The sequence below is a fragment of the Talpa occidentalis genome, unplaced genomic scaffold (genome assembly GCF_014898055.3).
Source record: "Talpa occidentalis isolate TD23 unplaced genomic scaffold, MPIMG_talOcc4v2.1 talOcc4.9, whole genome shotgun sequence".
Taxonomy (NCBI): Eukaryota; Metazoa; Chordata; class Mammalia; order Eulipotyphla; family Talpidae; genus Talpa; species Talpa occidentalis.
In genome coordinates, this window is record NW_023605305.1 from 63107309 (window position 1) to 63124344 (window position 17036).

A 17036-nucleotide genomic window follows, 5' to 3' on the forward strand; every position below is an offset into this window, starting at 1 on the left:
ATTTCACAGAGAGAATTCAATGCAGGAGGTGATTGTGTGGGTGATAGGAGAGCTGAAAAGCCAGTAGGGAACATGGAGGCAAGGCAGTGATTAGCAACAGGAGAACGCTATTGTAATCCTTAGGCAAGAGGAATAGAGGGACAAGGTGATGCTGCCAAATTTCAGAGACCTGGGTCACCTCTAGAGGCTAGAGCCACAGAGGAGCCATGGAGAGATGTCCTTCTGGGTAGGTGATCCAACACCAAGAGAGTTGGGAGGAGAAATACCCTGGCCTTTTCTCACCTCCTCTCTTCCAGTCACTGCACAAAACCTCCAATTGGTCAGACATACTCAGAAATCCAAAGCAAGGTGCCTTAGGAAATGCAGTTTGCATGTTTATAAGCTTGGCAAAAAAGGACGAGGATAGATTGGAGATAAAATAGGCAGTTACCCGGCCCATCAAATCATCCTATGAAATAGGTTGACATTCTCCTCTCTATATAACTCTGCCAAGTATTCAACCCATGGTGTAACAGTGATCTCATCTTACATATGAGAAAAATAAGTACTGCCAGAACTCCAAAGACTGGATGATAAATCCAATGAGATTCAAGGAAGCTTTCAGAATGGGAGGAACTTTGAGTACATTATGGGTTATGGATCAGTAGGGTTTGGGCAGCTTGGAAGAGTAGTCCAAGCAATGGGAGCAGAAGAGCTGAAATATGGGACCATACATTGAGTTTTGGGCTGAACAGTCTCTGAATTTCTGAAATTCTACTGGGGATTGAAGTGATTTGTAATCTATAGTGTTCTGATAGCACATTAAAGGATATACTTTCTCATAATGTGTTATATCCCTGGACCCTGCTTATACAGACCCCATGATATCTTCATATTGGTAGGAAAATTGATATGAAATGAGGGAAATGTTGCTAACAAGAGTATGCTATCTGCCTTCTTATGTGTTAACAGTTGGAAAACAACAAAAAGAGGTAATATATTAATATTTCAGTGACCCATTCATTCTAGAATATATTACCTGGATCTTTGATCTGTACACATTTCCATTATACATTCTTTTACACTGAGTTTGGTGGATAAATTGTGCTACCAACATCATACGCTGCATCCCATTTCAGCTGTTAACTGGCAACCCCCACTCTTACCTGCCCTGCCTCATGTTTCTCTTGGCCCAAACTCATCAGCCCACACTCTGGTGGATGGAACACCAGTTTTGGAATGCAAATCTAATAATAATAATAATGTCTTCATCTTCTTCACTTAAAGTTCCTCAGGGATGTCCCTTGCCTTCAAGATAAAACTAAGTTTCTTAGAATATCTTGGCTTCCTCCTATGTCTCCCTCCTCCTTCAACTGAGTTCCAGGGGTATTGCAGTACTGACCATGCTGCTCATGCTTTTGTGTGAATGGTCTTTGTACATGCTTTCCCCACTGGAATTGTCTTCCCCAGTGTCTATCTCTTGCAAAGCCTACTGGTTTCTAAAGAGATTACTCCCTGCACCCCACTCCCCTCCCTGTTGTGTTTGTTTTCAGTGTGCTAGGCATAGGTTCCCAGGACAGAACTGCCACTCAGTATTTATAACTGTGGGTTCCAATGTCCTCTTTGAAGGCCTGACACTTGGTAGAAGCTGGACGATGCTAGTTATGGGTGTGGGGAGGAGAGGAGGGATGGGGGGAGTTGTTGTTTTGTTTTATTCATTTCTGCCTTCCTACTACATAAGAGAGTGTTTGGCACACAGTAGGTATCAGATAAATGTTGAATATTAAGAGAATGGGCAATTTAAAAGTACAATTCAGCATTATAAAACTATCAGTTTATTAAGCAGGACTATCCAGTCTGTCTGTACTTAGACCTGACTAGCATCCCAGCTAGGAGCAGGAATCCAAGGAAGTCCAATTGTGATATGTCAGAAGGACATTAAGGAAGCCAACTTCTCTTTATCTATGGCCCTGTCATTTTCTTCTGTTCATCCCAGCAATCTCCTGTGACAGGGCCCAGGTTAATAACAGACCTATTTTCAGGGACAGAGCTGACCTGGCCCTGACAGACAATAAGGCAGAGCCTTGGCAGAGAAGGATGGATACTTATGACTTCCACTGCTGACCAGCTGTCCAAAGGTCTACCATGTGGGCATTAAGCTGCCTCTGCAGAGAGGCTGGTGTGGGTACAAGGCCCTCATTAAAGAGGGGCCTGGGTGATCACCCAGCAGTCAGAACTCAGGGCCATCATGCTGCTCTCTCTCTACAGTGGTTCTTTGATCAGGCTATTCTTTGTCCACCAGCCCTGACACAGCCTCAAAGTCATGCACAGTCTAGGAAGCGCCAGAAAACCAGCACCAGCCCTAGTGCACTAGAGGAAGGCTACTTGCTAATCCCCGGTCATTGTTATGGGGCCTTTCCTTTGCAAGCCTCTAGATGAGGACTCTGCGTTCCCACTGTTCTGGGGTGAATATGTTCTGCAGCCAGTTCCTGGATTGAACTGAACTCCAGCACCTGACACTTGTTAGCTGTGCAACCTTGGCAGGTTATTACACCCTCCGTGCCCCAGGGTATGCACCTATAACATGGGATGATGAGAAGCGTAGTTTGGATGTTGGGGAGTTTTATATGAGCATATATAGATGTTAAACTATATTGAGCTGTGCCTGGTGCATAATAAGTGTTATATGTTTGGAGCTTACTAGTCATTCCACAAACATATGCTGAGAGCTATATGCCAAGTGTTGTTCTAGATGCTCTGTAGGGAAACATGAAAAGATGTGGTTCTGTCCTCAGAAATCTCAGCCTACAAAGAATGAGAGACAAGTAAGCGAATCATTGCAGCAGAGTTTGACAACTGTAAAAAAAAAAGGCAGGCTTGCGTCAGTTCACACGCAAACAGAGCAGCTGCGCGGGATCACCAGGCAGGGCATAAAAATTCACAAAGGGGAAGACCCCGCAACCAACTAAAGGTGGATTGGAAGCTTGGTAGAAGGATTAGTAGGAAAGAAAATTCCAAAGAGACAGTAATGCACATGTAAAGATTCAGAGCTAGGACCTAGGGTGCCCTGTTTGGGGAACTGAAATTATAACTGCTATGTAATATGACAAAGCAGAAATAGTGTGTGTGTTGGCGGGGGGGTGGTTGGAAAGGGGTTATCAAGTGAGAACCAGTCCCTGAACCCCAAATGAAGTCACAGGAGCCTGGGCACAATTTTGTGAGTAATAGGAGACTCCCAGGGAACTTGGATAGTCAGTGAGAGATGAGAGAATTGAGATGGTTGCTTTTGGTTGCACTTATGAGAAAAGAAATGAAAAAAAAAAGAAAAACTAAATTTTCATGAGATTGGTGTTGACTTGAATTTCAATACATTCCAAAAGCACGTTGGCTCATGAGCTAATTCTATTTGGATATGTGGTATATTTTTAACTCTGATTCTTCTAACCAAGGTTCTCAATCCAAAGGAAATTCATTTAGCCTGAAGGTTCTGTAGCAATTACGTAGTTTTATAAGGTCAAAATAAAAGTTGGGAGTCATTTTATCTTCATCTGCACTGGTAGAAATTACAGAATCAAGCTGCTTTAATGAGAAAAAGCACCAGGAAGGGAAAAGTGAAAATAGAAGTGTCAGCACCATCGGAGATGTCTGCTGCATCCGGATGCCGGGAGATGAGGCCAGGGTTGTGCTGTGAAGTCCTTTGACAACGCGGTCTCTATCCCCGAACAAGTTGCCGGGCTTCAAGAGGAACAGACATGAAACACAACATCCTTCCACCCTTATTAAGATTTAATCCTGCTTTCAACAGGATTGCAATGTTATTAAATTAGATTTTTTTTTCTTCCTTAAAAAGGGATTTAACTTTTGCTTTCCTGACATCATAATCAACATGGAACAGATGCAAAGGGGAAATAGTGTGACCATTGGTAATATGGACCTATACTTAACATGTAGCATGTGAAGTTATTAAAATGGAAATTAATTCTCTTTATTACTATCGTACTCTATCAATTAATTTGGTTGGAGGTGCTTATGAATATTCAATCACTCCTCCCTGCAGCCCACCCCTTATTCTATGTGTGTGGAAAGCATTGGTTAAGTGCTAGGTGGAATTTTAGATTCTTTTGCTAGTTTTGCTAGTGTCTTTGCTCCCAAATAATATTGATAATGGCAATAACTAGCTATTATCTGAATTTTTTTTCAGAAAGAATTATTGAATTCTTTCTATGTGCCAGGAACATTTATTGCCTTATTCAATCCTCGATAAATTTTTGATAGGGTGTTATTATTATCTCTCTAATAAAGAGGAAGATGAGGCACAGAGAGGTAAAGCAAATGTCCACAGCCACCTGGGCATTCTGACACCCAAATCAGTCTCCACTGCTATTCCACTGTGCCTCTTCCAGAGAATGGACAGACTAGGGGTAGGGGAGGGAGGGGACCTGAGTCTCAGACATCAGTCTCATTGGCTGAGAAGGGATCTGGGGTCTGGGATGGGACAGAGGGCTCTGCTTAGGGCACATGTTTTAACACATAGATGTTATCATTTAGGTATGTCACCAGATATTTCAGCTTCTCTTTACCCTGCTTTATCATCTTCTGGACTTTATTAGCAAAGACACTTGATAAAATTAGCAGAACCCTTTGGACTGGAATTGCATACATTTTGTTATGGTGATAAAACTGTGTGAACAAGGTGCTTGATGGATTGTGATAAAGTAGGCAATTAGACAATTGGTCACAGTGTAGACTATAAGAACCACAGCTGACCTCAGATAAACTCATAAACTGAGCCCTTCTGGCTCTCCCTGATAACCAACAAGCAGCATGACCTTGGGAAGTGAGTTAATGTGCATGTGCCTCAGTTTCCTCATTTGTAAAGTGGGCTGATAATTGCTCCTAGATAATGGTATCATTGTGAAGATAAAATGAGTTTATACAAAAGAAAGAGCTCAGTGCTTTATAGCTGCTGATTTATCAGTAGACACCTGGGGCCTACCTGTGTGCAGCCTCTTACTCTAGCCTCCTTGCCATCCCTGGGGGAGATTCTGAAGAACACTCTCCTGTTAGAATCTGCTTTTTAAATATATATATATATATATATATATATATATATATATATATATTGCATCATTGTTCATTTTTGTACTGTGTTTGATTGCTTCTCTCCAGTATAGTCCCGTAAAATTCCCACCACCAATTCACCCTTGCACCATCACCGTAGTCCCTTGTGCTTTTCTCTCCCCTGTTTTGATCCCTCTCCTCATAGAAGCTTCTTTTCTTCTGCTTCCAGCAGCCCCACTTCAGGTCAAGGGGTGTTTGGAGGCAAAGAGTACAAGCAAGTGTCTGCTTAACATGAGACATGTATGTATGTGTCTCTGCCTTGTCGTTAGGTGCAACTTTAGTCAAAGAGCCTGAGACCAGAGCTGTGTCCAGCTCCAGAAGCTGAGATAATGCTGCATCTTTTCCCAAAACTGAAGTTTTCTTCTGCTCATTTGATCCTTAAACTCTATCTCTCCTTAGACCATGAGTTTGCTTCCCTTTTATCCTACCTGTCCTGGGTCTGGTACTGCCTGTGCAGCTCACGACGCCAGGCAGCTGTGAACTGCACTGAAACACCATCTTGCTATAAGTACACATGCTTTAGAATCCTCAAGATCTGGGTGTGAATTCTGACTCTCATGATTCCTGTTAAATTGCATAAATTGTAAATAACCTTGCCTACATTACCTGCTTCTCATGGCCTCATCTTCAATGGAGTGGCCATAACCACCCTAGAGAGTTGGAATCCTAAGGACTATAAGGAAGTATAAGAAAAGTCCAGCAATGTGTCAGATAGTGTCTTAGTTCCTCAGAGTTTGCATGCCGATTATATATAATAAGTCACTCTAACACTTAGTGGTTTAAGAGAGACCAAATGACCATTTCATTGCTGGTAATTCTGCAATTAAAAAGGCTGGGCTTATTCTTACATGACATTGTTATCTGTGTGCCAATGGCTGTAAAAGTTCATCTGAAGCTGGAGGAAAAAGCAGCTTGGAAAATAAGTGAATGAATACATACTGTTTAATATTAATGATATTGGGGGGTCTTTATTTAGAAGATTGATGAGGTTTTGTGAGCAAAAACTTGCCTTTGGAACTCAGTTCATGTGTATGTGAATTAGCCCATGGTAACATTGGTTTTGTTATATGACATTTCACTTGAAGTTGCAGTTTCCAAGCATCTATAGACAGTGTTAAGTGAGGACATACTGTGTAGTAAAATGAAGTGATATGAAATGTCCTGATGACTCTTTGGACTGACAGATGTAACCAAAATAAGAGGTAAGATCAGTAGGGAGGAAGGATCTACAGTCAGAGAAGCAGGCAGGGGCCAGACTATGGAAATCTCCCTGGGTCTTTTGAGGTATTGTCCTAGTTGACCTGGCCAGTCCACCACCACTCTATGGACAAATCACACCTTCTGTAAGGTAGATCTGAATATACTGCCCTCTACTGAGCTGTGCTAAAGAGCTTGGTTTCTACACTGAAGGTAGTGTACTCACAGAGAAGACATTTTAGTAGTTATGTGTATGTCATCGGTTCTGTATTATGGATAGAGTAGCTGCAGGTTAAGGGTGAGTTGCAAGGGGCCTGTTTCACATTCCAGTCCTGCCCTGCCTATCTTATGACTTAACACAGCCCTTCAACCTCTCTGAATCCTGGTTTTCTGGTTAGTGAGGCACAACTGGCAATTCTTGCTGGCTCACATGAAGATTAGATGATGTTTTAGAAAATACAAAATGCTCAGCATTAGTTATTAGTGTTCAGTTCAACAATAGCTGTTAACAGGAAATAGGAATGAGAAGGGAATGAAAAAACTTTGGGTACCCTCTCCCCATACATACAAACACACATGCCAGACATTGTGATTGAATATTTTACATTTAATATTCCATCTACTCCATGTGGTAGCCACTGAGATAGCTATTATTTCATTTTACAAAAAAGGGAAGAGAGAACTATTTTGATTGACTGCCAGTTCCGTGTCATGCATTGCTCCTGGGGAATGTGAAATTAAGTAAGAAATATTCCTGGCCTTTAGAGATCATAATTATGGATGCTTAGGTCATTTAGATGAGTGCTTCTTATGTTATCATAAGGAATATGTTATCACAGGAATCACTGGCATCTTCTAAAATGTAGACTCTGACTCATTAGTTCTAGAATCTGGCTAGAGATTCTGCATTCCTAATATTCCCAAAATAGATATGTTGATGCAGCTGGTCTATGGACCACACTTTGAGAAGCAAAGTTTAGAGGGTCAGATGCAGTATATAATGTGCACTTGCCTCTAACCCCCACCACCCCCACATACCACACACACTTTTATGCCTACTTGTAACCCTGATATATTGATGGGCCTCCCCGGTAGCGCAGCGGTTGAGCGCTGGACTGCAAAGCTGCCTTTAGCCTCTGCAGCACCGGTTCGATCCCCAGCCACCGGCTGGTGAGGGTCCCACATGGCGCGCAGCCCTCTCCTGCCACACCCGCTGCTCCCCTCAGCAGTGTACTTCCTCAGTCTGCCTGTTCTGCTCCCCACTCTGGCTCTGGCAAATTCTCTCACCCTCCTGCGCTTCTGACTGTACCCAGTGCTTGTATAAGTAAATAAATAAATCTTTAAAAAAAAAAAAAAAAAGAAAACAACAACCCTGATAGTTGAAGTGAGGTAAGCTTTTCAACAGCAATTCCAAATTTAGGAAAAGGGGAAGTAGAAGGGGAAACCATGTGCCCGCTTTAATAATTGACTGAATAGAAGCTACTGGCCAAGCATTCTGCTCTCTAAACCTGCCTTTGTTTGGGCCTAGGATATTGTTTTTCTGCCCCTTGGATATATCCCATTATGAGCTTTGATCAAAGCAAACCTTTCCCTTTGAGTCTTAGGGCACATGTTAATGGCTTTGTTATTCGCATGTATCTGCATATATTTGCAAATCAATTCAGCTGCTTCTGGAGGGGAGGAAGGGTAGGGGATGTGGTTGAGATCAGTGTTTAAACTTATCTGTAAAGCTTGGTCCTTAGCATCTCAAGTTAAAGAAAATCCAGCAGCAGAGAACTGGAACTGTCCTAGTGATTAAAGAAATAAGAGCTGAGTTTCCAGCTGCTTAAACTGGATGAATATTCCCAGTCATCACTGGAAGTTATTACCTGGGGATTTTGCCCCATTTCAGTTCCTGCCTCCCTCTTTACATCAATTTTACCAATTGCTTCCCAAAGTATCATTCAGAAAGTATTTCTCTGAACAGGTCACTCTCCTGCACAAAGGCTTTCCATTGTTCTCCTTTAAGAGAGACAGTAAATCATAACATGACATTCAGAACCCTTCCTCATGACCAGGCCCCAGGGCTTTGCTTCAGCCTCTCCTCCACACCTCCTTGAAGTCTCCATCTCTTGCCAAGTGGAAACATTTCTTGCTTTCTCTAAGCCTTATGAATCCTCCCCTTCATGACTCTGCTCCATGTCATCAATTCAAGTGAGCTGCCGTCTCCACACTCATGTCTAAATGCTCTCCATCTTTCAAGACCCAGCTTAAACCCTAACACTTCCTGGAATATTTCTCTGAACTTCTTACCTGGAGAAAGTCTTCCAGCTTCTTAATTCTCTTAGCATTTTATCTATAGCTTTCTTGAAGGCTGTTCATCCCTACTCAGATAGGTAGGTAGGTAGATGAATAGATGGATGGATGGATGGATATAGTAAGTGCTTGATAAAACTTTGAATTGAGTAAAAGAACAAATGAAAGACATGACAGATAGCTTCTGCATTGTGATTTTATGGCAGCCTTTCCCCAATGTTTTCTTTCTTTCAATATGTTTTTATTGAATGTCAGCTCTGTGGCAGTAGAAAGTTAAAAAGAGGAGAGTCCCAGCCCTCAGGAGTTGTTCTGGGGATAGGGCCATCTCATGCTCTTTGTTTAATTAAGTTGGCTACAGTCCAACTAGTTGCTTAATAATAAATGATTTGAAAAATCTGAAAACATCTGATATTTTTACAGATCAGTGACCTGTTAGATGAACAGGCTAAATCTTGTTTAATCTGTGCTTCTGTTCATCAAAGCAGTCTTTTGGTGTGGAGTGTGACAGCAAATTGGATTGTACTTTCATTATACTCTTTGCCTCCCCATCTAAAAATAATAATGGTATATATTTATGGTAAAAGCTTTGGAAATAAAAGAAATGAATAAAAACTGCTCATAAACAATAAAAACTGCTCATTTCACAAACAAGAAATCAGTCATTGTGAACATTTAACATATTTCCATCCAATTTTTTTTTAATTTTTAGGAATATACATATGCGCAAACACAATTCAATTCGTTTTTTTTTTTTTTTGGTATCCTGCTTTTGCTTTTATTTTTTACTTAATACTGTACTTTGAATATTTTTCCCATGTTAGCAATTCTTATAACATAATTTTTAATTGCATGTAGTATTTTATTGTATGGATGTATCATAATTTTTAGACCAATTCCCTATTACTCATAAAAGCTAAAAAATAAGAAACAAATACTTTCTGTGTTTCAGTGCTTTTTCTCATGTGATCATTTTATTAGCTTTCTTGATTTGGAATTCATGGGTATAAACATTTTTAAGTCCTTTTTCTCCCTCTTTACCAATTCCTTTTATAAGAAGTGGTTAATTCTTTAGATCTTATATGGATGATTCTGGCCTCAATTATTAAATACCCTTTGTAATTAATATGGAGCCTCTGGACTCTAAGCCCCCTCCCTCATTAAAACACAGCAAGTAGCTGGAGATGGGTTTTGAGACAATACCTCCCATTCATCAATATCTGCATTGCTGCCTAATGCTACTGCTGTTGATTTTTATATGGCCCTGGGTGGTGGATTTTTGTAGCGGCAACTATAAGTGAACTTGACATCAGAAACACTTTTTTATACTGCATACAATCTGCATTTTGATCTTATAGCTAAAATATTCTGTGAGTACTTCTTTTGTTCTCAGAACCCTAGAAAAGCAATCCCACTGAGGCTGCACTGAATTAGCTTGAATCACTGGCTTCTCATTGCTTGCTGAGATAAGGATTACCCAGTCATGAATCTCTCAAGGTCCTAGTTCTCTTCTTGTTCTCTTCTGCTGTGGGAGAATGAAGTTCATTGCATTCGGCCTTAATTCTAGGTAGCGCAACTTCGCTCTAAGTGAACCTATTTGTAACACTTGCTTACATGTGTATAATGCTCTACAGTTTCCAAAGCATCCTCAACACTGTCAGCTAATTTGATCTCCTCCATCCTTCTGTGAGGGAGCTATGCAAAACCTCCTTTTTCATACTGGGACACAGGCAGGGCAAGCTGCTGGGGTGAGGAATGGATAGAACGTGGGTCTTTGGTGACACCGACACCCAATTTTAAATCAATTTAGCCACAAACTAGTAGTATGTCATAAATTATATGAGCAATAGATTCCTTTCCTGTGAATAGTAGAGTTAACCTTTAGTTTTTTAGATTCTGTATCTGTGAATGCAACAACTCACTAAAATTTATCTGTAACCAATATCTGTGGCACTCTTGTGGTCATTAGCAGATATGCCCAGAGCAACAGGAAGCTGCCCAATGCTCATGTGTGCAAGCGAAGCTCTCTGTTCCTGTTTCATGGCTCATAAATGTGAACAAGTGTCCTTTGCGAGGACACGTGTCACACATTTTTTTAATGCCACGTGTCACACATTTTTGAGATTTTGCTGGTGATGTCATTGTTCAGCATGGCCCCAAATGCCATGCTGAGAGCTCTCCTGTGCCCCTAAGCACAAGAAGACTGTGATGTACTTTCTGGAAAAGATACATGTGTTGGAAAAGTTTCATTCCGGGGAGAATTGTAGTTCTGCTGGCTATGAGTTTAATGTTAATGAATCAATAATACATATTAAATAAGGCCTCTTTAACAGAAATATACAAATAATAATGTTGTGTGTTGATTCCTGGGTGAAAATGTATCAGAGGCTCACAGAAACCTCACCCTGTTCTTCCCTTTGGAGCAACAGTTCAGATATCATGCAACTTTATAGGACAGAAGTAATGCAAATAACAATCATTAACACTATCTGTTTTGTGGGGTTGCTGTGTAAGTTAAGTAACAATGTGTGTAAAATGCCTAATGCATTAATGTTCTATAATGGGAGATTGTATTCTACTATATGAGGAAACAGGTTCAAGAAGTTAGCTGACTTAATTTAAAATTATTAGACTAGAAAATGGTTCAGATTAGTAACATACAAACCCTGTTTGTCTGTAGCAGTCCTCAAAGCAGACAATCTACATCTCAGGAAGAATCCTGCTTAGGGGAATTAAATGCTTCTTAGTTCTTCCTGAATTTACTCTTCATCTTAGCATTTTATCTACATGGTTGAATTCTGGAAAACTTATTTAAGCTCCAACCTTCACCATCTTTCTGCTAGGCCCACTGCTAACCACAAGCCATCTGGTATCTCTTCTCATCCCACAACAATTCCATAAAGTAGGCATGATTGTTATGGCTGCCATTTTAGAGATACAGAGCAGTTAACTAAATCGCTTGCAGGTGTCCAACTTGAAAGAAGGATAAAGATAATAATTCAGGTCTTTCTGATTCCACAGCCCTCACTCCTCAATCTTGACATCAGAGAGTCCCAAACTCCTGGAGATTTTGTAGACTGAAAAAACAACCAAACAACAGCAACAGAACAGTGGAGAAGGACATAGAATCATCAATCTCTATTTACCCAGGTAAGAACGTGAAATATAAAAAGTTGATTGTCATTCTTATTCTGTAAAGAAAAGTAATAAGAATATAAAAGTATGAAGAACTTAATGTCAGATTTTTAAAAACTTCAACCTATTTGTTTATTTGAAAACCTCATTACATCGCCCTTCCTTTTCTCTGTTCAGTCAGGACAGGGCTTCTTTGTTACAAACATGTGACCATTGGCAACTACAGTTCTGCACTTTATTCTGTTATTTCCCCTCATCTAGGCCATTGCTTTGTCATATTCAGGGCAGTGAATGGGATCAACTGGTATCTAAGGTCACATTTCAGTTTCAAGGGTGGTTTCAGAGTTTGGCCTATTTCTCCTCCCAGTCCAGAGACAAAGAGGAAGATGGTCTCCCTGTGGTAGCTGTCAGCTTAGCAGTGCTGCTCCATCAGTCTTGCCCTTGACAGGAGTGGCACCTTGAGAATTGACCTCCAGGAAAAGAATGAATGCTTAGTGGTGGCAAATAAGTTGCTTTAACTATTGGGAAACAGAGCATGCACATAAATCTCCTGTGGATCTATATTCCTTAAGGAAATTCATCAGGAAAGAATGGCAACTCGTGGAAGACGAGGATATAACTCTTTAGCTTTTTTCCCGTAAGGTGAATACCCTTCAGAAGTGGAAATGCCTCTGGCGATAAGTTAGCGTGAGGGCTCCCCCACTTTTCTTTTCAACTATGAATCAGGAATCTTCCATTGTCCAGACCTGTGCTCAGGTAAAACTTTGATAAAATAATAAGAAAAAGCTAATAACAAGTTTAATTTATTAGCTGGTTTATCTGATATATTCTGAGGATGTAGCTTAGCCTATTTAATCCTCATCACAGCCTTGTGAGGTAGATACTAGCATCATCATCCTCACGTGTAGATGAAGAAACTGAGAAGTGGCTTAGCCATCATGCCACTAGTAAATAGGAGCGGCAGGAACTAAGCCCAGATGTGTCTCTTCAGTGCTCTCGTGTCTAACCAACACTCTGTGCTGCCTTTCTTACACTCTGGGCCCTCTCTGTGTGTCATGTCTGTTGTGTAGCTAAACATCTGATTTTTTCATTTCCTTTTGATAGCCGTGCAGGAAAAATGAGAGACCAAGTCAATCACCTCTGTTAATATATTGATATTTGAACCTTTTTGTGTGCCTTATTGTGGTGTCTGGGGACACATCATAGAGAAGTCACATGAATAAAATGCCTTTGGAGACAAAAGCTAGAGGAGGAATATTTGGAATGACAGAGCCCACCAGATGGAGGTGAGAACTGGTGCAACGGAAGGCATCAAAAAGGGACTCAGTCCATCTCTGTGGCTTGGGCCATAAGATGTATGTGTGTGACTGTGGTGAACACCTATGCCACTGCAAATTTTGGTAGGACTCAGATGAATTCATGAGAGATTGGGTTTTATTATGTAGGCACTGGAGATACCCCAAAGGTGTTTGGATTTAGGAAGAACAGTAAAGCTGAACTGAATTCAGGATAAATATATCCTAACTTTATTGCTAAAAGCCTTGTCTCTCTACCTTATCTGCATTTAAGAAGGGATGAGAGAGAAATCAACCATATGCACTTGAGGTAATGAAATTTCAGATACCAGGATAGGTCCACAGTTCATTATTCCCTAAATCAAGTCTCTTAGATTGTTAATTCCCAAATGTGGTTAGTCATTGAAAGACCATTGAAAGTCCAAATTTCTGGGCTTTTCTCACTTAAGGTGGTGATTCAGAACATCTGGTCTCAGGATTGGGAATCAGTGTTTTTAAGTTTGTGGACTGACTCTGTTAATCACTGATTTACACAAGTCTGTCTAGTGAATGCACTAGAAACACTTCCAGTAAAGTAAGACATTTTATTTTAAAAAGACTATCTCTGAAGTTCCTGAAAAGGACATATTGCTAGAGATAATATCTCAGCTAGGCTCTCCACAGAAAGAACCAATAGGATTCTCACATAACATACACATTCACACACACGGAGCTGGAGACCCAGGAGAACTGATGGTGTAGTTCCAGTCTGAAAACTGTGGGCTCCTGCCCCAATGCTTCAGTTGAAGCCTGAAGACAGGGAAAGAGCTAATGTGCAAGCTCAATGCAATGAGGCAGAGAGAATTTTCCTCTCACTCAGCTTCTTTGATTCTACTCAAGTCTTTAACTGATTGGATGAGATCCACCCATATTAGGTACAGTAAATTCTCTTTTTCTCAGTCTATCAATTTAATCAGTCTACCAGTGTTAATTTCATCCAGAAACACCCTGATAGTCACACCCAGAATGCTGGACCAAATGCCTGGGCATGCAAGTTGACACATATAAGTAACCATGACAAAATATCAAAAGATCCCTATACTTATGGTAACAGGAATCATTATTTGTATCACTTCAGTACCTGACACAGTAGGTGCATAGCCAATGTTTTCACAGAAGGAATGGAGTAAGCATATTGACATAGATGTTTATAGTTTAGTAAGTGTTTAATCACCTGTTGTTTTAGTTCACCAACATAGTAACTCTGTTGGTCATTTGAAATACTTTTCATATTCCTTTCCATTTTTGAGATGGATTTATAAGCTGCAAAGAGGTGAGCTGAGCTGTCCAAGGACACAGAGTAGGTGACAGGCACCAACTCAAAGCCAGAGTTGCTTTGTGAGCTTCCCACCATATGGCACTATTTCACTGTAGAGCAATTACCTGCAAAGGCACGCACACCTTCATGTCGTCCTCTCCTGACCATCAGCAATTTTCTGATCTTATGATTATATCCTTCGCTCTCTAAGTATAGGAGAGGCACAAATTAACAGGTGAAAACCAAGAGATATGTTTGTACTTGATGCTACTAACAGGTGGCATAATTACAAAAGAGCTGAGAGTGTTATTTGACAAACAAATTAATTAAAAAAAAACTTGTGCCAGTCTCAAATATAAATTATATAACAGAAGGCAAGAAGAGACTGGGGTTGACAGTTGTGAGATAACAACCTTGAAATATACCTACATTATGAGAAAGGGTATTGGAGCTCGCTCTTTTGGGCTTGGTTAGAGACCATGCTAATGAACCGCCTTCATGTTCATGCTTTTGCAGGGCTCGTATATATTCATTTTAGGCCAACTTTTACCACAGTTGGGAAAACTGCTTAGTAAGAAGGGGTTCTAGTCAATTTATGGGCTTGATGTGGTTAAACAAACCTGTCCAATTAACCAGAAGTCATTAGATTAATATATCGTTTATCTCCCAACATTTTCTAATAAACTTCTGTGAGTAGACTTACATAAATTATTCCTTACATTTCTATTATGCTTCATAGTCCATTTGCTTGACAACTATTTATTAATTGCTAATTTTTGCTAATAACTAGAGTTGCAGAGACAAGCTATAGTCCTTACTTTCTGGTAGCTCACCATTGTTTACAGTGGGTATCAACTCTGGCTACATATTAGATCAGAGAAGACCATTTACCAAAGGTGAATGCCCGGGTTCCAATTTAAAGATCCTGATTCCCTTGGTCTAGAATGGAAAACAGTCATCAGTATATTTTAAAGGCTTCCCAGGTGATTTTAACATGTAGAGCCCACATCTGATGGGAGAACAATTAGAAAACTAGATAAAGGCATACTACTTTAAGTATAAGGAGAGGAGGAAAGCTTCTGACTGTTGCATCTAGGTACTATTTAAGTATAAGGAGAGGGTGAGATAGGAAAGCTGAGTTTCTCCAGGGAGGCTCTGGAAAGGTCTAGCTGGAGCTGTTATTTTATATTTTAGGGTAACAGAGAGGTTTATTTTAATTTTTTCATAATAAGTTATGATTGTTTTATTTGAACTTCACCTTCAAGACTGGTAGATGAGAATAGAAGGGGAAAAGAATGCCAGGTGGTATACACAAAGACAATTGGTGGGTCGGGGGAGATGTCAGTTTCTTCACAGAATTTTGAATTGTTCAGTTGGATGGGAGTGTTGGGCATGTGAATAAATTATCATTAGTTCTTTCTTTCACATAATTGTTATTGTGGATCTCTGATTGTGTGAGGCATTGTGTTAAGCATTGTTAGGGATTAAAAATAAGACAAAAGAGATCCTATTCCTTTTGAGTACTACCAAGAACCAACAAACTCAGGATATCCAATAAAACACATTATAAATGATGGTGTTGGCTATGGTGAGGATGAATGCAGTGTAGTGAGGAGAGCTTAAAATGGAAACGTTGAGGGCCTCCCTGGTGGTGCAGGTAGTTGAGTGCCACACTGTGAAGCTGTCTGCAGCCTCTGTAGCGCGGGTTCGATCCCAGTAGGCCGGTGATAATCCCACATGGCGCAGCAGACCTCTCCTGACTCATCTGCTGCTCCCCTCAGCAGTGTATTTCAGTCAGCCTGCCTGTTCTGTTCCCCGCTCTGTCTCTGGTGAATCCTCTCACCCTCCCGTGCATCTAGCCTGTACCCCAGTTCTTGTATAAAAATAAATCTTAAAAAAAAAATTGAAACCTTGACTGGAATCGAAGGGAGATATCATAGAAATAAAATTCCAAAGTGAAATGCCAGATGACATCAAGCAGATGTTTGGAGGAGATGGCCTTGAATTGAGAGAGCAAAAAGGGAGAGAACTGGTGATGAAGTTTCCTTTAAGAATGATCTATCTGGCTCTGAAAGGAAAGGAAGCATGGTGGATGACTATGGGTGATTTCGTGGTGGTCTACTATGGTGGAAATATCTCATGGTGATATCCTAATATTTCCTCAAATGAAAACTTAAAAATAAAGAATGTATGGGCAGAATCCTCACTGACTATCAGGGAGGAGGAATGGGAACAGTGGTCTATTCCTAACATCAAGGCAGGTGACGGATCTGCCTCCCCTACTTTAACTGGTAATGCCTTGTGATGGAGCTAAGTGAACTGGGGTCTGACCTTCCTTTTCCCCAGAAGATAAAGAGTAGAAGTCAGCTGATTTTTTTTTTTTTTCTGTAAAGGGCCAAGTAGTAAATTAGGCACTGTAGGTGACATATTAACTGTATTACATATTGTTGATTTTTTTCAACCTTTTAAAAATGTGAAAACTATTTTTAGCACTATGGGCTATAGTTTTCTCACTTTTAATCTAGGGAGAAAGAGTCTGATCCCTCAAGTGGGGAGACTGAAGACCACTCTCAGCTTGAATTCACCCACACTCTAGAACAGTGTAGAGTTTGCTAGGACCAGGTTGTGTGAGTGTTCCCTAAGGACCAGCCAGGGGCCACGTGGGAGAGAAAGCTGGCTGTGTTGGGTCCTGTACAGCAGACTGGTAGAGCAGCAGGGGC

General features: G+C 40.6%; 1 protein-coding gene across 2 annotated transcripts in view; it reads left to right on the forward strand.

The window, feature by feature from the left end:
- Positions 1-17036, forward strand: part of DAB1 (DAB adaptor protein 1) — a 1108601-nt gene that overhangs the window by 175362 nt on the left and 916203 nt on the right. For both annotated transcript variants that reach the window (XM_054691843.1, XM_054691842.1), the window contains exon 2: positions 11611-11739. The gene's annotated coding sequence lies outside the window, so the exon portion shown is untranslated. The remainder of the gene's footprint in view (positions 1-11610; positions 11740-17036) is intronic.